Source organism: Papio anubis, chromosome 2, assembly GCF_008728515.1.
Source record: "Papio anubis isolate 15944 chromosome 2, Panubis1.0, whole genome shotgun sequence".
Classification (NCBI taxonomy): Eukaryota; Metazoa; Chordata; class Mammalia; order Primates; family Cercopithecidae; genus Papio; species Papio anubis.
Genome location: NC_044977.1, coordinates 151,703,208 through 151,728,730, shown reverse-complemented (window position 1 = coordinate 151,728,730; position 25,523 = coordinate 151,703,208). Strand labels below are relative to the sequence as shown.

At 43.5% G+C, this 25,523-nt stretch overlaps 2 long non-coding RNA genes across 3 annotated transcripts; one reads left to right on the top strand and one right to left on the bottom strand.

Moving 5' to 3' along the window:
- Positions 1 to 1,393: 1,393 nt before the first annotated feature.
- Positions 1,394 to 11,661, bottom strand: LOC103882328. Of its 2 annotated transcripts, XR_004182270.1 has the most exons (4): positions 11,573 to 11,661; positions 9,280 to 9,453; positions 3,097 to 3,299; positions 1,394 to 1,478 (listed from the first exon to the last, which is right to left on the bottom strand). It is a non-coding gene; the product is annotated as an uncharacterized LOC103882328 (long non-coding RNA). The 2 variants fall into 2 exon arrangements; XR_004182271.1 differs by lacking the exons at positions 9,280 to 9,453; positions 11,573 to 11,661 and adding an exon at positions 7,699 to 7,786.
- LOC108584681 lies at positions 3,277 to 25,523 on the top strand. Its single transcript, XR_004182273.1, has 3 exons — positions 3,277 to 6,910; positions 10,298 to 12,036; positions 22,609 to 25,523. It is a non-coding gene; the product is annotated as an uncharacterized LOC108584681 (long non-coding RNA).

Sequence of the window (25,523 nt, the reverse complement as noted above, 5' to 3'; positions counted from 1 at the left end):
TCTGCAGGGAGGTAGAGCTGGACATTAATCTTCTCAGCTGGGGTCCCTCCTCAGACTTGTCTTGGTGAGGGGCAGAGGCTGCTGCTCCCTCACCTGCTGAGATGGAAGGCAAGGATCAGCCAGAAGAAGACCGCACTCTCCATTCTGCCTAAAAGCCTGTTTCTCAAGGAAAGTTTCCTGAGTGAGGATCTGTGTTTTCTGCTGTAGTGTGTCACTAGGAGTGCCCCATCTTTTATGAGGCCAAGCCTCTTTGGAGCACTTACCATTATTGCTCAGGCTTCCTGGAAATAATTATGCACCTGGAGAGAGGAAAAGGATGGAAGCAGTCTTACATTATAAGAGCTAGAAGACTCAGGGGAGAGACTACAAACATTTCCTTAGTTTGAGTGAATATGTGTTTGGTGACTTGAGGTTCTGAATGTTCATTTTTCCAACTCTTTCTGCTCCTTAAAGTTCTCAAATGCACAAGCACTCTTCTAGGGGCAGTGTTACACTGTATTCCACAAACCAGTCTTCTTTGAAATAGAGTGCATCTCAGATAACAGCCTGCCTTGTAGCTGATGGTTACAAACCTACCAAGGGCAATGGCTAACCCAAAGGAATGAATCACTAATGATAAGACATGAAATCTAGTGTAGAAGAAACATTTTAGAGTGTTTGCATTCTTCTCCCTGACTCTGCAGTTAGAAAATTTCTTACTCTGGTCCTCCCAGCCAACATGCAAGGGCAGTTTAAGCCCGCAGTCTTAGAATCTCACCACATTGTACTCTGCCAATACTTCTTGGTGCACATCTCTTTGCTGCAAATTGCCCTAGCTTCTCTCCTCTAAGTACTGCCTTCCAGGGATTAATAATCGGGACTTAAAGCCAAGAACTAAAATGTTACCGTTCAGGAAACTCACAAAGATGCTGGAGAGTGAGAAAAAATATTCACTTTTCAGTTCACGATATTTTAAGAGCTTTCTTTTTTCTATGATGCTTTTATTTGTGGGAGAGTGGACCATCATTTGGAGTAGGAAAGAAAGCTAAAATTACTCACAACAAGAGTAAAGGAATGTGATAGCTAAGACCCTGATTTCACCTTCCCAGATTTATTTCTGTTGTTTTTTTTTCCTCCCAAAGGAAAACCAATTATTTTGACTTTATTGTGCTATCATCAGAAATGTCAAGATGGCGGTATCTTGCTTTATTATTAATGTTAGGATTATATTTAAGCCTTTTTAGTTATTTACTGTGACTTTGATTAGAAGTCATAAATAAAGCATTTGTATCACACTTGAATTTTTTCGGTTTTTTTTTTTTTTTTTTTTTTAACAATTCCTGCCTCCTTTCCATGCCAATCTTCCAGAAATTAAATTCCAGTCTTCCTAGGGAGAAGGAACTCAAGTCAGGGACCAGCCAAGAACCTTTGCTTGAAACTGTAGCTTTTCCTTGAGTTTGCTTTTGAAATATTCCACCACTACTTTGTCCCAATGGCCACTGCAGCAGAAGAGGAGAAAAAACAGAATCATCACATTAGCCTTTAGCACTCCTCTCGTCCCTCTCTTCCCTTATCTTGCCCTCACCCTTCCAGGATCTTTCTCTTCTTGTGAAGGTAGGGTTTGGCTGCTCCCTGGGAGCCACTCCTTAAAATACTACCCATAATGGAGAGAATCATCATCATCCTAGCTTTATAATTTGTGTTTTCTCAATTCAATGGAAAATGTGAGTAAAAACATCTTTAGAAAATATTGCTACATTTTGGGCATGGTGGTGGGCGCCTGTAATCCCAGCTACTCAGGAGGGTGAGGCGGGAGAATCACTTGAATCTGGGAGGCAGAGGTTGCAGTGAGCCAAGATGGCACCATTGCACTCCAACTTGGGTGACAGAGCGACTCCATCTCAAAAAAAAAAAAAAAAAAAAGAAAAGAAAAAAAATTATTGTTACTTTTATTGATCAGAACCAGACAAACTTGCTAAAGACAGAGAGCTTGCTATGAGCCACCACTTCAAAACAAGTCACCTGTTCTTATATAAGAGGCCATTTGATCGGAAGTGTGAATGTGGTGACTTGCTTTGAAGTGGTGGCTCATAGCAAGCCCTCTGTCTTTAGTAAAATGCTTTTACTCACATTTTCCACTAGCTTGTGGACTGATCTCTCTTTCGTCCAGTTCTACGTAGCCCTTGGTGGATCTTCCAAATACACACACACAGTCACTCCTGCTCAAAATTCCTCATGTTACTTCTCCACTTTCATGATACAGTCCACATTCCTTGGCTTGTTTTAAAAGGCCCTTAGTTGGTGCCTAGCTGTTCCTGGGCTAGAATTGAAGCTCTGTGTGAGCACAGCCCAGCACCTAGCCCAGTGTCTGAGTGAAGGAAGGGGGGAACCCTCTCTGCACTTGCTCCTCTCACTTCAACCCCGTCTGCAGGACAACCCAGTTTTCTGCTTGGAGGAGTTTTCCTGTGTTCTGTCTGCTGTGCACACTGCTCTGTCTCCTGCTGTACTTTGTCCTGCCTGGCATCCTGGCAGGCCTCCCTCATGCTGTCAGCATTTCTGGGAATCCATCCCTGGGCATCCCCTGGGGCACTCACTTCCCTTCATTACATGGCTCCCATATACAACTCCACAGTGGCACTGCTCGATTGCATTGTCATTGCTCACCTGTCTGCGCCTCACTAGACTGTGTTTCTTCTTCCCAGGTTCTCAGACTCGGTCTAACACTACGGATCAAGTAGGTGGATGAATGATGGATGGAGCTCCCTGGAACCCAGCTCTTTGCCTTGTGGGGAAATGTAAGGCTGGTGTGTGGGGTTTTCCTTGTCTAATCTTTCTACTTCATTCCCTGGGATCCCCAGTATTCATCTCCTCAGTACACATACATCAGGGCTGGCAGAGCAGGAGGATTAGGAGAGGTCAACATCCTAGGCAGGGCCCTACTGGTTATTGCTGGTATGAGCTGATACGTTCAAGGTGGGGAGATAGAGCCCAGCTGGGGTTAGGGGCTTGTTGGGTATAAGTTATGGCTGGGGAGCAGAAGCTAGATAGCCCAGGGTCATGAACCTCTGCGGCAATTTCCAGAGTGTGCACCCTTCTTGGATAATGAATGTAAATTACCTTTGCCGTCAGTGAAGTGGCATAGACATAAGCCCCCACTTTGCTCTGTAGCATTGGATATCAAACACTATGGGAGAATATCTTCTGTCACGCACTGATGAGAATTTGGTTGTAATCATTGGCTGCTGCAGGTGGATCTGATACTTTCCCATGTCGTTCCTTGGGTCCTCCTTGCTCCCATCAGCATTCCGTTAAACCCTAGACTACAAGTTTTAAGTGGATAAAGCATGCTGCATTTTCCAAACAGGTCATTAAAAACAATTTGCAATTTATGATATCAGATGCATGTGTGTGTAGAGGCAAGCATGAAGTTTTTAATTGGAAAAACTTTGTCTTCAATTAAAGTGGGATGCTGAATGTGATGAGGCCTGTGGAGTTCTGAGCCCACAGCTAGGGAGGCAGGGCAGCAGGAAGAGGGGCCAATTTGTGGCTGTGCTGAGATTTCCAGGTTGTGTATGCAGTCCACAAAATGAACAAATAGGAGTCTCTCTGAAGTCAGAACATTTACTTTTTGCTGGGATTCCCTTATGGTAATCCATAAGGATATGCTGGTTCAGTTCTGAGTGATAAAGCTTTGGCGCTATACATGGGGAAATACCGTCTTCCTCAACCAAACCAAAATCCCGAGCTCTGAGGCTGGTGTTGAGAGGGTCACCTTCTGAGGCACAGTCCCCAGGAACATGGGGGAGAGCTAGGTTGCTTATAGCCCTGATTCTGCCCTTGAAATTCCCTTTCTTTCTGCCACTCCCTACATGGGTTGAGATTGAGCCGAGACAGAATAGACCTTTTTTTCTGTAATTCTGGCTCTAGTGGAAATAACATTTTCCTTTAGATATCAAGGCTTGAACTTGGACCAAACAGGATTTTACCAAAGTTTCAGGGTGAATAATGGAAATAAACGTAAAGAATCATGAACTTTCAACCCTATCAGAACCAACGGCCTGTTTTTACAACACATATTTTCTAGTGTCCCCATTATTATTTCTAAAATGAAGTTTACTGATACTGTTATGCACTTATATAATCTAACAAATCAATATAATGTCTTCACTGAATACAAAGAAATTAAAAGTTAAATAATGTATAATAAAATGATATGTATTTCAACAAATGCTTGGGCCAACCATATGAGAGGAAGTAGTGAATTAGATGCTTGTCGCCAGTTCAGCAGCAACACCATGTGAATCACTGTGAATTCAACAGCTGCAGATGCAAACAGATCTGTGTGTGTTGTTTTGGTGATTCAGATATCATGGACATATTGTGTCAACGTGACTTTTTTAAATGCTGAAAGACTTCTGGCAATATTTTGAATAAGACAAAGCATTCTTTGGCCTCAATTCATAGGATGGTTGTATTCGTGGAAAGCTCAGGGTTTATCAAAGCTGCACCAAGAATATCCAGCTGACTCACTTTAATGCCACTGGTATAGGGAAGAGAACTGTGGAGCTCTAGATGGTGTGCTGGGGGCCATTCAGGCAGAGAGGTGCCTGGACCACCCCTCCACCACACATGCACTCATCATTTCCTGGTTCTAAGAGGTACCCAAGAAGTATCTCATATGTGCTTACAGGCTGAAATTGCCTTAAAGGGTAGACAACTTCTGGGACAGTAAATAGGTCTTTCTAAAGACCTTTTTGGGGAAAAGAGGAAAATGTCACCAGCTGGTGGTCAACTGAAAGAGGCCAGGATTTCACAAGGAGATCTTCTGGAGAATAGGGTCTCCCTGATGGGGGATGCTGGAAGATCTATGGGGGAGCCCATAGATCATGTGCTAGAATATCATTTAGACCAAGCAAAAGGAGGATCACTACTTTGCCAGTTAAGCATGGAGACGTCTCGGGGTCTTTCCCATTACCTGCTTCTCTACCTGACACAGAAGCACTGTAAGGGGGTATGAGGGGGAGACCACACTGGGCCCAGAGACAATGACCTTTGGATCAGATATAAGATTGAAGTTTAAAAGTGAACTAGACTAAGTATTCATAAACAAAAAGGAAATGAAAAGCAATGGAATTGGGCTGCAATATCTTTAAGGCAGCTGCCACCCTTTGGGAAAGAGAAGCTTGACAAATCATGGTAGGGAACAAAAATAACATCATTTGATGTTTATAGTCCAGTGGATTGGACTCCAGCAAACTGGCTAGAGTGTTTATTAAGGTCACTACTGATATTTCAGAGATAAAATGCTGTTCTCTTGGATAAAAATTATTCCTTAATGTTCTCATGGATAATTTAAAGGGGTGAGGGTTTTTATTTTGTTTTTGTTTTTATTTTAATCCCTAGGTGGCTGTTTCTTTTTCCCCCTCCTCATATAAGCATGAAGTGCTTCTAAGAGAGAGGCTGGATTGCCTAAGAGAGTTTCAGCAACTTTGAGATGAAAATACATTTTAATATTTTGATTTAATGGGGAATGGTATAGCCCCTTAATAAGTAGTTCAGTGACATTTGGTAGTTCTGTAATATTTGACTTGGAGTTGAGTTTATAAAAATTTCAGCCCAACAGTAACTTCAGGGCACTAAGGGATGTATGTATTTCTGAAATGAGAAGACCTGGTTGACATTCTGATTCTAAAATCAACATCATCCCTTATGCGTCACCATATTTTCAATTATAATGGATGATGGGCTGTGAATTTTAAAAACAGCTTCCCTGCAAGCTCCTGCACAGACCCAGCTTGTATGCAATAAAAAGAAGAGCTTGGGAGGGAGAAGAATGTCCTCATGCCCACTCTTCTGACTTGACTTACTAAAATGCTTCCTTTTCAGAGACTGCTTTGGTTTTTTGCTCCCCACATTGGTTCCTTGGGAATTTTTTTAGAACGTGGAGTCTTTTCTAACTTTGCAGGGAATTTGTATCCTGATTGACAGAAATGGTCGAGCTTTGGAAGGGTAAAGTCCTGTCAATAAAAGCCTGAGATTTTATGAAATACCTATGACAGCCAGACAAAAGTATGTCTAACAAAAAATTGGGGGAGCAAAACAGATGCTTAGGGCATGGTGTTCTTGCATCTCTGCCATTTCAGGATAAATTCAGGCCTTTGCTACCAGTTCATTTCCCATTTCACTGTCATCTCACCTTCCAAGTAGAAAATACCCTAAATGGATTATATTAGTTCCCAACATGCAATTCTTAGGCAGTGATTAAGGTCGGGATTATTCTCAGGTAGTCCCAGGTTGCAATGGTTTTGTGGGTACTGGGCTTATGTTTGTTTTTACCAGGAGGTTCAGAAGCAGACCTTCCTTCCCCAAGGGTGGTCACAAAATCAGGTCTGAAATGGCCCTATATTCTACCCATAGCCAGCTCGAATGGGGAAGAGACAGCTCTATCCCCCACCCCACTGTGCTGAACTGGAGGAGTAGAATGGTTATTGAGTCAGGTGGGACCTGCTAATAGTGGCTTAGAATTTGGGACTTCCTCCCCAGAGGGAATGTGAGCTTTGGACTGGGCCTCATATCTGGCCTTGACACCTTCTAGGAAATGCCTTTCATCAGGCTTAGTAAGGTGCAGGTTGAATAGAGACTAGATAGTCTCTGTCATATGGGCAGGGCATATCTGTTACAACCACCCCCTATGCCCACACAGATCCTCTCCCCTAAAGGATTGAGAAACTACCTATTGGGCACTCTGTTTATTACCTGATTGATGAAACAATCTGTATACCAAACCCCTGTGACATGCAATTTACTCATGTAACAAACCCAACATATTCCCCCTGAACCTCTAGGGGAGAGGGTACGTGCGGACATAGAGGGTGCTTGTAGCTGTCAGTGCCGTGCCTGTATCCCTTCTGCTCATGCCATTTTCATGCAGGTAGGCCTGACTTCCAGCAGCAGCGGCCCTTTGCCTGTAGTCTCTCCCTGGCCCCTAGACCCCTCCGTGCTTGCCAAGTGTGGCAGGTCAAGAGTCAGAGGGAATTAATACCTTCAGGAACTATCCTTACCAATGATTGACAGGCACTGATGGAGCAGCATCCCAACTCCCCCGTCCCTCTTCCCTCAGGTGGGAGGATGACTGAGATATTTTACCCAGTGCCCAGGCATCTCCAAGAGGATTAAGCTCCAGTTTTGCCCACACTGGTAACTTGCTTCCAGCCTTTACTAGCTTTCTTCCCTTCCTGAGTCACTTTTCCACTCCCCTACTGGTATTTCCTGAGACCACCTCCTACACACCTGTGCTCAAATCCTTGCCTCAGGGCCTGCTTTTGATGGAGCCCAAACTAAGAGGGAACAAACAAGAGAAGTGCTCTGTGTGTGTATGTGTGTGTGTGTGTGTGTGTGTGTGTGTATGCAGGCTTTTTTCCCCTTCTTTTATTTTAGATTCAGGGGGAACATGTTGGGTTTGTTATATGGGTAAATTGCATGTCACAGGGGTTTGGTGTATAAATTGTTTCATCTCCCAGGTAATAAGCAGAGTACCTGATAAGTAGTTTCTTGATCCTCATCCTCCTCCAACCCTCCATCCTCAAGTAGGCACCTGTTGTTTCCTAAGAGAAAGTATTTTGTAGAACACTTGCTGTGTCTTTTCTGCATCTACCTATACAGTAAATCTATTTCAGGATAGCAATTCTGGGATGCCTTTGGACATCCAGTCAGACTTACTTGCCAGCTGTGAGGTTTTGTGGGGCATTTGGAGAATACTGAATAGTCATTGAACTCTCAGTGCTTGTATGCAGCACTTAAACTTGTCTTCACATCCATCTGGGGCTAGGAGACTTTGCTAGAATAAGATGTGCTGTGTTCTGCAGCTGGGGCAGGCACTGAGCCTGGCAGTGGTGGTGATTTCTCCTCTGGGCTCATTCCTCCTCTGAAGGCTCCTTGAGGGCAGGGTTGCCGTAGCTCCTTTCCCAAGATCTGGGGTATAGCAGGCACCCACCCTTTGGAGGTGAAATGAGTTGAATTAAGTTGAGTGCCTGCAGCCTACATAATCTAAGTGTCTGGGGGAACATCTGGCACCTCTGATCATAGCCAGATTTCTCGAGTGTCTGTTTTCAGCGTTTTCCCAGAGCACCTATAAGTGAATTTGCAAAGCACTTACCTCTGTCTTCACCACTTCCTTTGATGGTGTGGAACAGCTGGCAGAACTAAAAATCCTTCCCCTATATCCACCATAGCTAGCACACAGGTCTAAATTACTATGGCAATTCAGGTACTTCAGGGAAGACAATGAAAAATCTGATTGATACAAATTCTGCTTTCTCTAAGAGACTGAGTGCACCAAGCCATTATCAGCTGAGCAGTTTGATGTGAGTTAGTCCATTAGCTTAGACACATGGCCCAGCTTAAGTGGATGGGATTTAGTATCTTTTACTTTTTTGACAGCCAAGTAACTTTATTTCAGTGAGGAGAGTGTTAGCATATATAATATATATTAAATATAGAATATATATTGCTATATATACACATATACACGCATACATGTATATATGCAATATTGCTCTATATATGGCAATATTAATATATATACGTATATATACACATGTGTATATATACGTATACACACACACACACACACACACACACACACACGGCAATTCCAGTCACTGAAGTACAACATCTGATTTATTTGAAAAGTTCTCTTAATTCTGGGTGGCTGACCCATGCGTTGTGTGTGAGTAGTCTATGAATCCTCACAATGCCACTTAGAAGCTACAGGATGCTGGATAAATTGCATAACTCCTCTGTGACTCAGATTTCTCATCTCTAAAATGGGTATATTAAACTCTAGCTCAAGAGGCTGTTGTAAAGCTACAGTAAGCCTGAGAATATAAAAACCTGACATACAAGAGGCTGCTGTTTTGCTTATCCATTGCTGCCTAACAAACCCCTGCACAACTTAGCGAAACAGTGACCATTTGATTATGCTCACAGGTCCTGTGGCTCAGAAATTTAGATGTGGGGTTATAGTTTATCCCTGCTCCACGATTTCTGTTGCCTTGAATAACTGGGGGTTGGGTTTCTTCAGGCCGGGCTCATAGACTGCTATTGGCTACTAACAAGGTCCTGTACATGGTCTCCACATGGCATTCAGCTTCCTGACTGGATCATAGTAGGGACAAAAATAACATCATTTAATGTTTGTAGTCCAGTGGATTAGACTCCACCAAACTGACTAGACTATTTATTACGGTCAATGCTGATGTGTCAGAGATAAAATGACTTCAGGATGGTTATACTTCTTACCTAGTGGATCAGGACTCCAGTGCACAGGGACTTCTTGTGGATTTAGCTGAGTCCCTCTCCGAAGTCATCCAGAGCTAGGCCCTTCTCATCTCAGATGTGCCTCTCACTAGCTGATGGCTTGCGTTTCTCCTGGATTCCTTTTGTTCCTGACCTTGACGTTCGCTACAGTGGTCTCTATGCTCCGAGAGAGAAAGGATGGATAGGGGACATTCATTTCCTGGGGAATCACAGCCTCTGAGGTGGGCAGCATGCATGGAGGGAGCTCTGGAGCAAAGATGGAGTCCCTGGAGAGGGTTAGACCCAAAGGCTGGAAAGATGTGCAGCGACAGGGGGTGGTAGGACCCTGAGGATAGTTACGTGGCTTCGTTAAGTTGCACTCAGCCTGCCCTATATCTAACCCTTAAGGAGCACTCACCGGGAGCCATCCTGTTCTGGAGATTTCTCATGCATCAGACTACCTGAGATTTCCCTTGTCATGACTCTGTGAGGTGGGTCTCCTGACTTCCCTATTTTCCAGTTATGGAAACTGAGTCCCAGAGAGCTTTGGAAAGTCCATAAGTAGTGGTATTAGGAAGTGAACCCAGAGTTCAGAGCCTAGGCTGGTCATGTTGCTTCGGTATTCAGCATCCCACTTGGTAACATGTTCTCATATTTTGTTCTATATTTGTTGTGCATTATTCATTTTCTCTAACTCTACTTCATACTCATTGAAGGCAAGACTATGCCTTCTCTTATATTCTCCTCCTCTGCAGATGTGAGTACCTCAGAAGAGAAGACTGGGGCTTGACAGAGAGGCCACCATCCTTCTCAGTGGCCCAGCATGGTGACTGTCTTGTTAGTCACACCTGCTGGGCTTGGGTCGATGGAGAACAGAGAAGGCATTGTTGCTCACATCCTATTCTCCAAAGGAAATTTTGTTCTAGTTTATTGTGAAAGTATTGGTTTTGAAATTGAAACACAGAGGTCTACTAAAGTGATGTTCTGTTTGGAACAGACTCTCTTTTTTTCCTGTTTTCAGGTGAAAAGCAATAACCATGAAGAAAACGAAAGAAAACCCTCTAAAGAATAGTGTCAATGGCTCTGACAGGTTAAAGCTGTAGGATAAATGCAGAATTTACATGACAAAAACTTTGAGTACAACGCTGATTGTCATTCACCAGTAATAGGATTCTCTGAAAAGCAAAAATATCTTAATTAAAAAAATACATAATTTATTTTTGCTGGTATGCGTCCTTTTGCCTCACCCTCACAAACTAATTAGACTTGAATATCACTTTCCCCAAACTTAACTTTACCAAGGCTGTGTCTGTTTCATCCGTAACGTGCCCCCTCCCCCCACTTCCTGGGCTTAGCAGGCTGCTTAGAGCAGAGAAAGCTGCAATGAGTGTTGCCAATTTGAAAGACAGGTTTTTTGCCCTCAGATGATTTAAGTTTTGATGCAGAAACTAGCAAGCTGACAGATTAAAATATTGAATGATGATGCTGTACAGGAGGGCAACACAGACAATGAATGAGGCTGGAGTCAGGATTGGCAGAGGTGATGACAGCAGGTGATGCCTGCTCTGAGCAGGGGCCATTCATGCCTCTGGGGCTGCCCAGAGATATGCTGTCCAGCCTCATCTCTGCCACACCTGACACTTCAAGCTGAGGAAGAAATCAGGTGTTTCATCCCTCCAGGCAGCACCACTTACTCTCCCTGCAGGATCTGGGATGCCCTCATCTTCTCCCTACCCACAGCCTACATCCAGATCCCAACTGGTGCAGAGATCAAATATCCCCTCAACACTGACCTTCTCCTTGTCTCCTTAAAATGAAACTTCATCTTTCTCCTTCTATAATTTTGCCTCAACTCTAACCTGTATATGCCTCAAACAGAGTTTATGCAATCTTTACTTTTTTTTTCTTATCTGAGAAGCCTGGTTGGTTTACTAGATAATGAGCTATGTGAAGGTGCAGGGCTGTCTTAATTCATACCTGCATCCCAGCATCTGGTAACTAATTGCTGACTGGCTGAATAGACAAAGGAATGAATGAAGTGATTTAATGAGATGGCCTTGGAGCATGGGGGACTTTACAGGGGTAATGAGGGTTTGAGGTTTGAGAGGGTTTCAGAGAGGGGAAATGATGTCAGCTCATGGCCCTAAGTCAGCAGAGGACATGTGCCAGTTTGGGCATAAGCTGAGACCAGCCTGTTTGCCACAAGCTGTGCTCGGAAGACCTGGGAAGAATAGGAATCCCATGGTCTTGAGCTGGAGGGGCTGGGCTAGCGCAGGAAACTTTTTCAGGCACTCACAGTTTCAGAAACACCGGGTGATCCCCTGTGTCAAACTCATCAAAGGCAAGCACTTGTCCTTGTGTTTCTGATTCTCATTTCCTGCTGAGTTACTGCCTGTGTGAAAGCAGCCGTGAGGTCCCCCCTGTTTGATATGGATCCACACTGCAGATGAAGTCAGAGCTGAACAACACAGGGCTTATCCAGGGTGCCCGGCTGCTTGCTCTCCTTCAAAAGGAGAAACTAGGGGCCAGCTCTCACACAGAAGGCCAGTCAGAGCAAATCCCTGCTCCTGCTTGACTTGTGGTCTGGTTACATTGTTGCCCCTTGGCAGGGGTACAGCCACTAGAACATTTGCCCCATTGTGATGTCTCCTATGTCTCCGCAGTCATCAAACACCAAGAATATTGCTGGTCACTCTTGGGAGGGCTTATCAGCTACAAGGTGTATGTGTCCACCACTAGCCCTTGTCCAGGAGGTGTGAGGTGAGTTACATGTGCTCATTCATTTTTAGCTTTACCTTTCTCTTGTCTGTACTTCTCCTTTCTCTGCCTCAGTGATTACCTTTCTTTTGAGGCACACCATGCATTTCTGTACAAAAGACTGAAATCCATTATAGAATGTGGTAGGACATCAAGGAATAAGATAAATTTGATTTCTGTCCACGGTGGTATAATGAACGAGAAGATGTGGCTGGCCATGATGTACCAGGTGGGCTGGGGGAAGGGAGATCAACTGGGAACCTGCAGAGAAGCACACCTGGCAGCTCTGTGCTCCTTTTAAGTGGCCAGTGTGTGGTTCTGTAGACTTGGGATTCAATGACAGTCTCATGCAAAGAAAACCCGATATGCATGGAACAATAGATAGGCTGTGAAGCATTGTACCATCTGATCCTGTCTCCACAGGTATACCATATTTCATCAGTTCTAAGATGGCTTTTGAAAAATAATAACATCTCTTAAATCAGGATGAGCCTTATAATTGATGGCATCCTAGATGTTACGAAATGTGTTAAATGATAGTGTCATTCATTTGCCTGTTTTGTGTCAGATCTATTTCTACCCTTCTGTTACTTAGCTGTATATGATGGGAAACTACATCCTCCAGATGTCTTGCCAACTTACTTATGGTGAGAAAGGGGAGGCACTGGTGGAAGACAAGAGTGAGAGGAAGAGAGAAACCAAAGTATTTCCCCGTGTCTTTCTCTACCTTGGCCAATCTCACTGTCAGCGATCACCTCTCCTCTTCTGTAGCTCTAGCTTCTGGCACACATCTTCTGCCTTTGCTGAGCCCCCCTTGCAGAGGATGGCTGCCAAAGTTCCAGGTCCACCATGTGGTCCCTTCTTTTGTCCCTCCAGCCCTGGGGTGATAGTGGCTTCCTGTCTTGCCATTTGTTGCTTAGCTTCCCATTCTCCATCACTTGGGTAACTGATTCTTTGTGTTACATTTCCTTTCTTGGAGGTATCTAGTATAGTTAGTTTCTTCTTAGTTAAATCTTGACTGTTACAATGATACATCATCACCAGATTAAACAGATATTGAGGGGGCATTATTTCTCTTTCCCACATCCACACATTCTGCAGAATCTATTCTAGTTAGGGTGAGCAGTGGTATCTTTGATGCCAGACTCAGAGGATTCTTTGGGGTCTGTAGCATTTGACAGTGATGCCATCCCCATTTGTTGAATTTTCCTCCTTCATTGTCTCCTGGGTGATCACCCCTTCTTTCCCTTTGCTCCTTGAATTTTCCCCACTCTCTTTGCCAGTCATCTCTTCTGCAAGTCTCTAAACTATTGGGTTCTGTAGAGTTCTAAGCTCATTCTGTGCCCTCAGTCAACCCGCCCCCTTTTTTTTACTCTACCTGCTCACACCCATGGCTTTAAATACAACTTCTCTCTGCAGCACAGAACTGTTTCCCAAGCTTCAGACACAGAATGTCATTATCCGCAACCACATTCTTTGGCTTATCTTATCCCACAAACCAAAATGTCTTTGACTGAGCTGACCTTCTCCTCTCCCACCCCATACCAGCTTATTCTCCTGTGTTTTCTATCTCAATGGATGGAACTGTATCCATTGTAAAATCCAGACTAGAAATATCCTGGGGTTATCCTGGACTCTTATCTCTACTTTACCTCCCAAATCCACCTGCTTTCCAAACCCTTTATTCAGTGGTGTGTTTAAATGGTAAACACCAGCTTTTAGGGGGAGAGAGAAGGGAAAGCCCTCTGATTTGCAGCATTTGCCAGTTTCTTTAGTGTAAATGCTCCCATCATGACTGATTTCTGGTTACCAGTGTGATATCACTGAGCATGGATTTGGAAAGTGACGCACGATTGGTTTCTGTGAGGTGAGCCAGCTCAACATACTATGGTGCTGTATCCATCCTCTCATTAGCATTTTCTCTTTCTCACCCTGTTTCAAGCCCCACCATTTTCCTTTCGGAGTTTTGAGATATCTCCTCACTATATTCTTAGTCTTGACCTCCTTTGAGGCATCCCACACTAGATGTAAACATATCGGTCCTTAATAAAAAATAGCTTTAGTGGCTTCCTATTACCTAGAAGAGTATCAAAGATGGAACCTTCTTGGCATTTTTATTCTGGAGGACATGAGCCATGCTTATCTCTCCTCCAAGGCCTAGTACTGAGTTTGGGCCACTAGTATCCACTTACTGTCTCTCTTGACATTTTGCTTTCCTTTCCTTCTGTGCCTTCCATCTCTTCAGCTGTTTTAAGCATTCAATCATTTTATGAGCTTGATGCACTGCCTGCTGCACCATGGAGATAGGTTCAACCATGTTAGAATATTTGCCCAGCAGGCTATGTGATGCTGACCATGATAGAAGCCAAGGGCTGACTGCGCTTCATACCTGGGGGTTGGGAGACTCTTGAGATAAGGGGGCAGGATCTCCTCAGTGTGTCAGTCATTTAGAACTGCTACGAAGACTCTCGTGGAACACGTTGTTTAGAGGGTTACATTTTTGAGAAATTATTAAACAGGTCTTGAAAAACTGAAGAATATCTTGGATGTATGTTATATTACAGAAAATGGAGTCAATTGAATAGCCATCCCTTTGCCAGTTTGCTAACCCTTTCATCTAAAAATCACTCACAAAAATTTACCTGCCTAGAGATACAAAGCTGAGTAGGACAGGATGGAAGCTCACAGGCAAGTGAGTGACTCCAGAGTACCAGTACTTTTGTCTGTTGTTCACATAGGGAAGTCAGCGAAAGGCTCCTGAAATTAGACTCAGCCAAAGTTAGTCCTTTTGTCTCATTTTCTTCTTTATAAAACCTGGTCCAAAGTACCCTGTCTCCCCGCCCCCAGGACTATTGTTTTGCTGGAGTTTTGATTCAAAAAGGGAGGTGTTTTAAGAACGTGAAATAGCATTATTATGAATTTGTCATGATTGTGCACGTGTTTGTGTGTCCCCTTGTATCCTTAGCTTTTTCCTAGGTATTGTGGCAAGGTGGGATGGATGTGGCAGAGGAGGCATTAAGAAAAAGACCTCACCTCTGTCTTCAGGAAGCTCACACTCAAGGTGTAGATAGAAGCAGGGTTTGAACAAAATATGCAACAAAATTAGGTGAAAATGAGTGATGTTGATTTGCTGGTTCTCTAGGTTGTCTAAAAGTAGAAAAAGGAACATGGGTTCACGTTATAGGGTGGCAGTTTGCAGAGAAGACATTTCTACATTTTCACAGTACAAGGGTTGAAAAAAGTCTATCTGTTTTTTTATAAGGGCTTACCTTTTTAAGGGACAAGAAAGACTAGAGGAGTTCCTTAAATATTGTTTATTTATTCTATAATTAAAAATATGTTCTTTAACGAAATACTTAAAAATAGTAACAACATTTTAAAATTTGCATTAAAAGATTAAAAATGAATGATAACCCCCATTACTCAGAGATAATCCTAAAGGTATTTCAGAGATTTTTCTATGCATATTTTTACATAATTTAGTTTATACCATATTTGCAATTTATGTCTTAGTTTTTTTTTCACTTAACACTAGCACATAAGTATCTTTCCAAGTTATTAAAAACTCTTCATAAATGTTACTTTTAATGGCTACATAATATTTCAATATGTGAGTGTACTACAATTTATTCGAGTAGAGTTTTTTTTGTCAGATATATTAGTGGTTTCAAATTTTTTCATTATAAATAATTCTGCAGTAAAAATTTTGTAACTTATTTTATGTCCTTCAGATACAGTTCTTAAGGAAATATCAAAGAATAAGAACATTTTAAGGTTTCTGATACATATCACCAAACTGCTTTTCAAGAGGGATCCATCAATTTATATTCCTGTTTATATTGTTGCAAAACATCCTTTACTGTCATTTTTAACAGGTTTAATTGGCATACAATAAAGTGCACATATTGAAAGTGTATGATTTGATAACTTTTGACATATTATATACCCATCAAGACATCATCACAACCAAGATAATGAACAAATATATGAACCCACAAAGTTTTCTTATTTCCTTTTGTAATCCCTCCCTGCCACTCCCTTCCAATCTCATTCTTCACCCCATAGGCAACTACTCTTCTGTTCTCTGTCACTATAGATTAGTATAAGTTTCCCAGAATTTTATTTAAACAGAACTACATAGGAACAAGAAAGATTAGCAGATTTCCCTAAATTTGGCTTATTTATTTTGTAATTTAAAAAGTTCTTATTGTAGAAATACTGAAAAAATAATGACAACATTTAAAAATTTGGATTAAGAATTTTCTTCTTTTTATTTGGCTTCTTTTACTCAGTATAATCATTTTGAGATTCATCTGTTGTTGAATGTATTAATAGTTCATTCCTTTCTATTGCTGAATAGTATTCCATCATCTGTATGCACCACAATTTGTTTCTCCATTCAGCTGATGGACATTTACAGCGTCTTCAGTTTTTGGTTATTCTCAATAAAGCTGATATGAGCATTCGTGTACAAGTCTTTAGTGAACATATGCTTTAATTTCCCATGGGTAAATACCTAGGAATGGAATGGATGAGTTGTATGGTACCTGTATGTTTAACTAACTAGCATATTTTGTGACTGGTGATTATCTCTTAGGATAACACATTGATTTAATATTATTATTATTGTTACAACACATTAAATTATTTTAATTGACTCAGTGAATATTTTTCTGGTCCCCTCATAAAAGATGAGAATGAGGAGGAGGGTGACAGAGACCCCTTTCTTGCCATACTCTTTTAGGAACTCAGCTGGGAGTAACCAAAAGGGACACTCTGTGCACACAGGGACTTCAGCCTCTGCTCCCCACACAGGGTTTGGAGCCTTACCTTTGCTCTGCGTACCTCCAGACCCCTCCCTGTTTTTCTTGGAAGAGCAGTCTCAGGTGCTCTGGTGTTTGGTTTGAATGTCCTGCTTGAATTCAGCCTTTCTCTCTCTCTCTCTCTCTCTCTCTCTCTCTCTCTCTCTCTGCCTCTCTCTCTCTGTCTCTCTCTCTCTCTCTCCAGTACTTTACAATGATATGATCTAGTCCTACTTTTCCAATCACATTACCTCCTTTTCCTCCTCTATGCCCAGTAGACTTCCTAATATTAAGAATGGGAGGTGGTGGTGATATGGGCAGGAAGAATTGAAAATAGCTCACACATGACCCACCTTGGAGGGCCTGAATTTCAGCATCTCTGGGGTTATTTTAGAACTAGGAAGAGGGGCGGAGATTGGTATTGTCGCTGTACTAGTCTTTCCAAATTCTCCTCTGAGGTTTCTGCTTAGACTGTAAGCCTGAGGGTCACTCATCACAGTAATCCTAAAAACACATGTTTCTGTTATATCTGATAAGGCCTTTTTGTGAGTTGTGCAGACTGTCAGTTTCATGTTTGTTTGTTTGTTTTGGAACGGCAGTTATATCCAGGAGACCTGTGGGGAGCACAATGGGCTGTAGTTTGTGCAGTTGTCAGTATAGCTTGTTAGGGAGCTCTTCCTGGGCAGAGTCTTGCACAGCACAGTCCAGTGCTGAGCACAGTGCTTGGCACATAGTAGGAACATAGCATATGCTGTAGCAAAACTGGTGGGCAGGCACTGTCACATCACAGGTGGGCTTCAATGCTGTTGCCAGAGCAGCTCCAGGAGCTGTCTCCCCCACTCTCTCTATGAACTTCACCTTAGGGCAGACGTTCCTCAGCTGCCTTGGCTCACACCACCGTTTGTGTCTCAGTAATTTTTTATATTTTCTCTAGGAAAAAAAAAGCCAACATTTCATTTTACTGAATAGATTGGTTCCGAAAATGAATTAGTATTTATATTCCAACAACATAGTGCTATATAGCACTGTACTACATTTCAGATCACGACATCAGCAGCCGTACTCTCCTCCCTCGGCTCACCCCAGGGTTTATTGGGTGCTGGCAGTGTCCTCTGTTCCATGCAGGGAGTGCCTTGGGACCTCCTGGTCTCATGGGCTAGAGGAATGTAGGAATGATCACAATGTAATCTAATGTGGGCCATGGTGGAGGTCGGTGCAAGTGTTAGGTGTGACAGGTGAAGAGCCCATTTGTGAGTACATGATGATATAAAGTAGGTGCGGGACATGGAGAGTCAGAGGAAGCTGCAGGGTGGAGCTGACACCCAAACTTGGTTTCCAAGTGTGATCTGGAAGGGGGCACAGGGCCTTAGTTAAGGGAGGAAACTGCCATTATGCCTTGGCAGGGGGGCCAAGGGGCCAAGCTGCCCTGGAGGATTTCAGGGGAGGGCTGTAGAGCTGGACTGAAGATGGACATTTCCAGGGCTGAGATGCCTTCTGGAGGGAGTGAGATGGGTACATGAACATAAGGACTGAGTCCTGTGTCTTCTCCCAGGAACCTGGATGTTGTGCAATCTCAAACCATTTTTGCAATGATTTTTCCCTCTTTCTTCATTTTTATTTAAATGAGAAATAAATGCATTTTGCTGGTTGTATGCAGTGCTATTTCTAGGAGGTTTGATTTTTACCTTCCGGCCACACATCTCTGTCCCATTACGGCTGCCTCACTTCTCTTCAATTGGGGAATGACCTGCTTTGTCCTTCAGAACAGTGAGTTGACAAATACCATCTGATGTTTCTCCAAGGCACCCCCATTCATCTTGATGGCAGGCTTCAGACAACACTGCTACGGTTGATATTGTATACTTTGGGAGTTTTCTTCAGTGATTTCATGTAATGTGCTTTTGATTTTCATGCCACCCTCTCTTGGCCCCACGAAGTTTACACGGTGTTATTTGGTGAAGAAAATGCTGTTCTGAAATTCTGTTCAAAGCTGTTTAAAAGAATTAATCAAAGGTTCTATCATTAGCTTAAGACTGGTTGTGGAGAGTTGTTCTGCAGGTGAAGGATTGGAATTGATTGATCCATTGACAAGAGAGCTGAACCAACATTGGTATACCAGGCAGTCTGTCTCATAACTTTTGCAGTGTCTCAGAAGAAGCAAGAAGCAGGGGCATTTGTACTTCTGAGAAAGTCATGGTTCCTGAGCAGCTCTGGAGGCAAAAGCCAAGCTGATGTGTCTCTGATGTCTCTCCAGGGGTAATGTGGGGGTGGTATTCTCCACACCTGGGACCTGGGCTCCTGGATCATGGTCTCAGGGCCTCCCTTCTGGTGAGTACTGAGGGAAAAGGCAGAGAAGGGTAAATGGCAATGCTCTATCTAGATTTGAGACAGAGTGTCTAGCTCTGTCATATTGTATCAAAAGACCCACTTGCATTTTCTCAGAGGACAGCAGGGCAAACACAATCCTCTCTCAGGCTTCCAACCTCAAAGCTGGCTCAGCCCTTTTCAGAACCAGGTAAGGCAGGAGAGCCTAGCTTCCTCACATTCTGGGACCTGTCCCTCCTTCTTGCAGGGGCCCGGAGCCCTCATGCAGCCTTCTCCTTTCTCTAGAAGCCTCTGGCATCCTCCTGAAGCCCCAGGATGACCCAGTGGTATTCTGAGGCATGCTGACTCATTTGTTTTCCCCAGCAAACCAATGACCTTCTCTCCCACTCCTCTCCTTCAAAATCAACTTGCCCTGTCAACCCGTTGGATTGTGGTTTGATGTTAGCCTATTGAGATAGTGGTCCTCTGGTTGCCCCAGAGTGTGCTATCATTTTGACACTAGCCAATGGAACACAGCCAGGTACTAGAAGAGCTGGGCCATGGTCAAGAGAACAGACAAGCTAGTGGAAGAAGTGCTCTAGGGTCTGACTTACTGTGACTAAATGACAGAGAAAGACCTGGGCTCCACAGGGCCAGTGTTGTTATCCAAGTAGGTCTTAGCTGTGGGTAGGGGTAACTGCAGAAACCTCCTACCCAGTCCACAGCTCCTGCTCTCTCTCCACAATCTTCAATGTGCTCTGCAGCCAGGGACATCATCCTTAAACCCAGTTTTCACTGGGCCACTGTCTCATTATTTCCTGTCAGTAATTCCAGTCATATTAAGGACGTAGCTAAAACTCCATTATATGCATCTGTGGTCCTTTATGATCTAGCCCCAGCCTAACTCCTGACTCCATGGTTGTCTGTACTTCCCCTATTATGCCAGGACGGTGGTGGTTGTTCTCTCCTGCTCTTGCTGATGCGGTTCCTCTGCCTGGGATCGTTGTTTGTTTCCTCCCTGCCTCCCATCCCATTTGCCTGACAATTCTTACTCATCTTTTCAGACTCAGCTCGGGGCTCACCCCTTTTAGAAAGTCCTCCTTGTGTGCTGCTGGTTGGGTCTGGAGCCTCGTCTCTGAGATTGCATAGCACCGTGATCTCCCTTACAGCATGAATAATACTGCATTCTCATGACTTATTTATTTTTGTGTCTCCTTCCCTAGAGCATGAGATAGTTGAAGTAAACTGTTGCAATCCTCAGAGGCTCATAAGTGTTTGTTGATGGACTGAGTGAAGGGAAGGTGCTGAGTCAGGCCTATGGCTGAATTATTTTTTGGGTCTGTTTGTGCAAAGTGGGCAGGACCCAAGCTAGAGACTGAGGTCGTATGCTGATGACCCAAGAATGTGGCTGCAGTAACAGTATGAGTCAGGCAGGGGATCATCGCTCTATTGTGCTGCCAACGTTCTAGGCTGTCTTCATGGGGACACTGGGTTGTAAATCAGAAGAGGAAAATGGCTAGGGGCACACATTAGGAAATGTGTTGGAGGTGGAGGAAACTTGTAACTTATAAAGGGTATGCCTGATAAATTGCTGCCAACCCTGCCATAGGGCCTGGGCAGGGCTGGCTCCTGGGCCAGTGCTCCTAAACACCTGCCCCTGTCCATGCAGAAGTCATGGACTGAGTTGGAAGCTGAAGGGATGATGGATAAATAGGATGGATTTGGGAATCAGGAGAATAAGGACTACTTTGAAAGGAGATCTGTACATGGGTGGGAGGCCTCCTGCCATCCTCTGCTTTCTTCCATGACAGCAGTCTGCAAAGTAGCCTTGTCTTCTAAAAGTTATACCCACTAGAGTGTGATTGATTGAACTGGCTGTGCTTCTATCATACTTCTGGGCATTGGGGTCTATAAGAAGCTGCCAACTAGTGGGCACTGTTGTCTGCCAGCTGCACCTCAGTAACACCCATGCTTTTGAGAAAGGATAGCCAGAGAATGACCATGGCTGTCACCCATGTTCATCCTTTAGTAACAAGCCAAGGGAGTTTGGCATGTGGGACTCAAGGCAGCTATGTGGAAATGTTGCATACATCTCTGGAAGCCTCACTATGTTTTCTCTGTATTATTTTGTTTCCAAGACTATGGTACCTTTCTGTTTCCCCTCTGTGTTTTAGAAAACGCTGCATTGTTATTAAAAGTGGTTGCCAATTTATTCTATTCTTGAAAACAAGAGCTCCCAGTTTCCCAGGAGTAAAATATTCCATTTGTGTGCTAGATGTTTTGAAGTCATAGCAAATAGCTATTCAAAAATGATTAAACAGTTCCATGGTTTTACACGTCTACACTAATATGTAAACATGATGTGCAGGCAGAAACTACCCGTTTTTCAGGGGTCCAGTTTGCCAAGTGGTTCTGCCAGTTCTGTTGGAATGAAGGGAACTACATGTCATGATTCACACCTCTGAGGTCTCATAGTCTCATACACACACACGTGTGTGTGTGTGTGTATGTGTGCGTGTGTGTGTGTAGCAGCAAACAGTTAAATATTAGGTACAATCAAAATATCTAATAATTGGTTATTTGGTTTAGAGTAGGTAAGAAGCCCAAATAAGACTTACCTTTTGGATGGCCTCTATACCCTCTTGAACATATAAAGTGTCCTTCTAGAATTTATTACTCACCTTAGAGGCCACAGAATAAACTGGAAGCCAGAATTAACTAGAATTCCAGAGTTCCAAGGACTTGGTCCCCTTGGAACAATGCAGTACTTGTTAATAGAATTCTGGGGATAATTGAAGATTCGTCTTCAAATCTGTTCTCTTCTGCAAGTCCCTCTCCTGTGTCCCCAGTTTCAAGAAATATAATTGATTGAAGACCCTTGTCATAAACATGATGATCCTCATGGCTGCCATCTTCGGAGGTGAACCCCTCTTGCATGCATTAATGCCACTATCAAAGGGGCTTGTGGGAGTAGATTTACTCTCTTCTACTCTTTTGCCATGTGAGAATACAATGTTCCTCCCCATTTTGCCCGTCCACCTTTCACCATGTGAAGACAGTGAGAAGGCCCTCACCAGAAAGCAGATGTCAGCACCTTGATCTTGGACTTCCTAGTCTCCACAGATATGAGAAATAAACTATTCTTTATACATTACCAAGTTTGTGGTATTCTGTTACAGAAGCACAAATGCAACGAGGCAATGACTTTGTGGTTTGGTTAGTTTGGATTTTGAAGTATTCCAGAAACTCAATAGATAGAATATATTGCTGCATAAAATATGGAAAAAATGTGAAAAAGAAATTAAATATATTTTAAGAAACTCAAATGAAAAATTATTGACATTTTAATTCAACTTCATGTTGCTAAGTCTGTTCTCCAGCAATGGTAAAAGACATAAACTCTTTTTATTTGTTCATAACTTTAAGCTATAAAAGACATCATTATTAACAGTTTTTTCTCATATGGTAGTGCAGCCTTCAAGTTTAAAAGCTTGGGAAAGTAAAGAGAACGTGCAGCGTATTAATAACATTATGGAGTTGTCTAGGACTTGGTATGTATAATGCTTTTTTATTCTTCTGATTATATCTCCAGCCTTGAGCCCAGGGCCTGGCACCGAGGAACAGTCAATAATTGATTGATGGTTCACATGCATTATCTCATTTGAGACTCAGAGCCAGCCTGTGAGATGGATAGGAAGGGTCTTATTCCCATTCACCAGAGCTGTATACTAAGACACGGAGAGTTAAGTGGCTTGCCCAAGGTCGCCTAACTAGTAAATGTCAGGGCTGCTACCAAAAGTAAAGCCTTCCACGTTGCCAGTCACTGCTACGTTTTGTCCAATCTGCCATCCCAATTGCTCTTTGTCCTTTCAGTGTCACTGCCCTACCCTGGGTGGGTAGTTAATTCCTGGGGAGGTTGCATCCTTCTCCTAGTTGAGCTCCAATACCAGTTCATTTGATCTCTCAATCAGTTTCTTTCTACAGTGGACTTTGAGGGCCTCCCCTCTGCCACAGTTAGATGATTCTTCCTAGAGTTTATGCACAATCATGTCATTGCCAGTTGAGTCTTCAGGGGCTTCCTGTTACCAACTAGATACATCACTATCTCCTCCCTCTGACTCTCAGGTCCTCCCATCACTGCACCCACCTGTCTTTCTAGCCCTACCTCCACATTCTCCCTGCTGGTCCTCAAAACACCAACCCAATTGCTTGAGTTTCTTCACTTAGACCCTGTCCTCTCCCCTGCCTGTTGCTTTGTGCATGTTGTATGCTCCACCTATAACACCTCCCACCACCCTCTTGGAGGAAGACCTGTGCCTCCAGGCCCCTTTCAAATGAGACTCTCCAAAAGCAACCATCACCCACTGGCTCCAAATTCAGGGATCTCTCCTCTCTTAAATTCTGTAGCCCTTTGGACCCATATCATGGGATTGATTCTCCCCTGTGACCCCCTAGATTATCCTGATTCTTCTTTTTAGAGTCTGTGAGTAACTTGAAGGTAGGCACCTACAGGTAGAGTGACATGAAAGGACAGGGCACCTGCTTTGGAGTCAGAAAACTGGGCTCAATTCACCCCGTTCCCCTACTTACCAGCCATGGGAACTTCAATTTGTCATTAGGCTATTTCTGGAATGACTGAGTGTGTGTGTGGAGATGGGGGGCGGGTAATACAAAGTAGTGTCTGTGTTCCACTCCAAGAGATTTGGATGTAATTTGGGCTGGGGTGTGGCTTGGACATCAGAATTTTTAAAAGTTGCTCAGATGACTCTGATGCGGAGCGAAGTTTAAGAGCCACTTAGCTAACCTGCCTGAGTAGGCAGGTTAAAACTTACTCTAAGACCACATCCCTGCCACCCAGGGTTCCGGGCACCATGTGAGCTGGCATGTGCGGAGCATCTGGTGGGGGATGCTCTCCATACGCTGCCAATAGATGGTGGTCATTTTAGTTGATTCCATTTTGTAATCTCCCCAGTACTTGGCATCACGTCCTGGACAGAGGAGGTGCTCAAAGCCTAGTTCTAAAATACGAAACATAAGAAAGTATGCGACAGATATGTGATCTGTGTATAACCTCATGAGGGCTTGTGAGGCGTGTGTGAAAGCCCTTAGTGGAAGACCATTTATTGCATGCTCCTCTGTGTCAGGCATCTGGACCATTTCGGTGATGATGCTTGTCACAAGTGACCTGTAAACAACTTTGTGTGCCTCATCGTGAACACAGCAGCAGCGGACCATAGTGGGCCCTCCGCCCCTGCAGATGCCTGCAGGATTTCCACCTGAGACTGCCTCCTGCCATCCCACTGAGATGGAGCTGAGCAGGTGCTGAAGTTGTTGTTTCCAAGGGTAACTGTAGCCTCCTCAAGTCATAAGTCATGATGGGACAGTGGTTGGGGGGGGGGGTGCAAACTATAAAAATACCTCTTATATGTAATGATGAGATTCAGCTAAAGCTGAGGGAATGGTGACAAGATCCACTGTGCACCTGCCCTTTGCCCCATGTCAGTGCATTACAGAGTGTTATGGAGGGCTGATGGTCTTTGTAAAAACTTAGGTAGGCAACACTGCTTTTAATGGTGATTTTTTGCCTTGAGGAAATCAATCAAAGGGAAGATTATGGTTTAGAATTATCAAACTTTCTTCTTTGCACTCATTTGCTCTTTACAGTCTGAATAGCTATTAGTAGTCCTTTTTATGCCAGAGAAAAGAAATGACCACTGAAGATCTGGGGTCTTGGTGCTGTTAAATGAAATGCCTACAGAATAAATAGTACCTCTGATTATGAAGGATATTGAGGAGCTTCAGTGCTTTGCAGGGCTAGAGAGAAATGAGATGAGAGGCATCATAAAAGAGCAGTCAATTATATTAAAGATGAGTTGGCATCTTTTAATTTCTCACCAGATAATGAAATATCTATTTGAGCCTGAGGCTGTTGTTTCATTTCTGGTGTATTCAACAAAATTTATTCAACAATCATTTATTGAATGTTCCTCAATGCCAGGCCCTGGACTTGAGGCTGGAAATACACAGAGGAGTGGGCTACAGTTGCTGTCCTTGGGAAGATCCCTGTCTGCAAGGGAAAAGGTGTAGAATACATAGCATTGCAGACTTCCTGGAGGAGGTATGGCCTGAGTCAGATCTGAAGAAAGGGAAAGGGTTCCCCAAGCAGGAACAGTTGTTAAGCATGGAAGGGGTCTATATCCAAGTGAGCCAAGGCTTATCCAGAAATGTAGCACTTCCTTCATAAGCAGGAAGGTACCTTGGATTCTGAACCCACACATGGTTGCAGAGTACAAACCAGACCCAAATTCCAGTCACAGAGAATGGGACAAGACAGATCTTTCTTTCTTTTTTTTTTTTTTTTGAGACGGAGTCTCGCTCTGTCGC